Consider the following 2,733-nt stretch of genomic DNA (forward strand, 5'->3'; position numbering starts at 1 on the left):
AAAAAAGAAATGTTCCAACTTGACTTTGATTCCATTGAATCAACCTTGAAAATAATAAATGTAACAATAAAAAAAAAAAATAAGTCAATTAATGATTCATAAATGTAACAACAAATGATCCATTAAACTGAGCAATCCAAAAAATGGAAATGTCTGTTCCAGGAAATAGTTAAATCCGGGTTGTTCGTGAATGGTCAAAAAAGGTTTGTGAGTCTTGTCAAGGGTTGCACTAGTAATAAGTTGATTCTTTAAAGAGTTATAATGCTTGGACAGGGTGAATTCAGCAGGAAGACAGGGGGAAATCTAGTTATCCCAATGCCCCTCTGCCCAGTGTCTCCCCCAGTTTCCCCACCTCCCAGTGTCCCCCCAGTGTCCCCACCTCCCACTGTCCCCACCCTCAGTGTCCCCACCTCCCACTGTCTTCCCCCCAGTTTCCCTCCCCCCAGTTCTGAGCTTGAAAAGCTTTAGATATGGATTCATATGCTTTAAAAATAAAACACACAAGACACCAAATTTTGTTTGCAGAGGAGACAATTTATTAGTTAGCTTAGTACCTATGCCGTGCTCAGCTACCAAGAAACCGAAATTTGCTGATCTGTCTTATAGTTAGGGGCTTATTAATATTAACCTAGTCGAATGAACTTGATGTCCGTCTTAAAATCTTTAAATTGGTGCTGTAGGAATCTGATGGCAAAGATGACTATCAGATGGAAGACTTACGTTTAAGATCTTGGATTAGTAGATGAGGAGAGATGATTCTAAAAGTTCTTATCTCTATCGACATGACATTTGATGATGTTGCGACTCATTAAGGGGGGGTCTGCTATTCCTATGCGTCGCTGCTGCTGTGTGAATTAACTACTTAGACCTTTGCCTCATTCTTCTCCTCTTACGCTTAAGACGACGCATTCGCTTTTTTCTCCACTTGGCTCTCATGGTGAGGTCGAGCTGGAGTTGGCCCTACACCTCCCAGAGATTGGAGCCTTTGGTTGAGGTCAGCCGCGCCATGCTACAGGGTTTTTGGCCCTGTCCTATTAAAAAAAAAAAAAACTACTTAACCACTAAGCTACGACCTGGAAAGAGTCTTGTCTATTCACACATTACTGATCTGGCATTAGTTAGAGTGAAAGCAGAAAAATTGGTGAAGATGAATGTAGACTTATTAATGAAGTTATCAAATTATTTTGAAGACCAAAGAGGATGTAAAAATATATGTAGAAATATAGATGTTGATGTAGATGTAGATGTAGTTGTAGTTGTAGATGCAGATGTAGATAAATCTCTTGTTTGTGTGTACAAAAATATGCATTTGTAGATGTGTAATATTGCAGATATCTGTGTCTCTATGTTTCAGTACCTATGTCTAACTAACTATCTATCTATCTAAACTAACTATGTAAGCATCTTCTCTATCTCTCTATCTCTCTTTCTAAGCAAAGAGAGAGCTAACTTACCTTATTATACACCAGCATCACAAGATATTTTAAAAACACAGCAGTGCCAGTGCCAGCCCGGGCACCCCCTTATATACTGTCTGGGGTGCTGACCTCACAGAGACCTGGTGAGGTAAGCAGGCCTTTGTGATGACTTTTCCTTATTAGGTAATTGGGCTCACTGGGGTAAGTGGTTTGAGAGTTTAACAGTTGTAGTTCAGCAGAGTTAAAAACCGGTACCTTCTCTTTTCAAATCTCCCCTTCTTTTCCTACCACCATAGAGTCTTCCATTGTTGATGGGCCTGTGGGCCACGAGAAAGCCTGACAAGAGAGACAGTAGTTTCCACTCCCCAATTCAAAGCAATTTGCTTTGTTATTTTTGAAAATATAAATTTTGTTGAGGCCTTTTATCTCCAGATCAAGCCCTCCTTTGTGACCAAAAATAAAATCAATTAAAACAAAATATCTGATATCGATCTTGTATTTGTGCCTCCCTCCCCTGCTCCAATGATTTAAGATTTCACTCTCCATTCTTTAGTGCCCTGTTTTGATTCCCTCCCCATTACTTCAGGTTCAATTTCTTTTTGAGTGATGTTTTCATTTAAAATCAGCATAGAAATTGTGCTCCTGCAATCCCCCTTTGCCCCTAGAACTTTCCTGAGCCCTTCCAAGTACTAGTGGCCCCCAAATGCTTTGTACAGATTTAATTTTTTTCCCTAATCTATTTATGTGTCCATATTGTTTCCCCTAATAGAATGCAAATGCAAAATCCTCCAGGCTAGGGGTGATTTTATTGCTTTGTAATTATATCTCCTGGAAGTACCAGTGCCAGTCGATAGATGCTGTATGTTCTCTGAATTCCTCATATTTGTCTTTTCCCACTGTATAATAACATTCCATCCCACTTGTATGGTTCTGTTTGCTCAACCATTCCTAGGTTACATTAACTTTTCTTTATTATACAAAGTTTTGGGGCGATTCCTCAGGATTTTGAAGAAGCTATTTACTGGAAAGGCAGGGGAGAGAAAGCTGACTTTTTGTTGATTAAGACTCTAGTGGGGTTTTAAGACCCTGGCAATAGATTCCCCAAGTCGGTTTTTAACTCACAATGCGTCTGTCCGAGTACCAGATTGGAGAAAAGGGCAAGGGCCATATTAAAACTGTTAGATAGTAGTGATCAGCATCTTAGGAGAGTATTAGATAGTGCTCGTAGCCCTTTAAAGGTCTCTGTTAGTTTCTAAACAAGACTGGGTGCCCTGGAATAAGTCAGAGCATCCCAGAACATCAGAGCTGGAAGAGA

The 2,733-nt window shown here is 39.8% G+C and overlaps 1 long non-coding RNA gene across 1 annotated transcript; it reads right to left on the minus strand.

The window, feature by feature from the left end:
* Positions 1-513: 513 nt before the first annotated feature.
* On the minus strand, positions 514-1,519 carry LOC127542430 (uncharacterized). Its single transcript, XR_007948675.1, has 2 exons — positions 1,455-1,519; positions 514-1,031 (listed from the first exon to the last, which is right to left on the minus strand). It is a non-coding gene; the product is annotated as an uncharacterized LOC127542430 (long non-coding RNA).
* Between the last annotated feature and the right edge of the window lie 1,214 nt (positions 1,520-2,733).

This window comes from Antechinus flavipes, chromosome X (assembly GCF_016432865.1).
Source record: "Antechinus flavipes isolate AdamAnt ecotype Samford, QLD, Australia chromosome X, AdamAnt_v2, whole genome shotgun sequence".
Classification (NCBI taxonomy): Eukaryota; Metazoa; Chordata; class Mammalia; order Dasyuromorphia; family Dasyuridae; genus Antechinus; species Antechinus flavipes.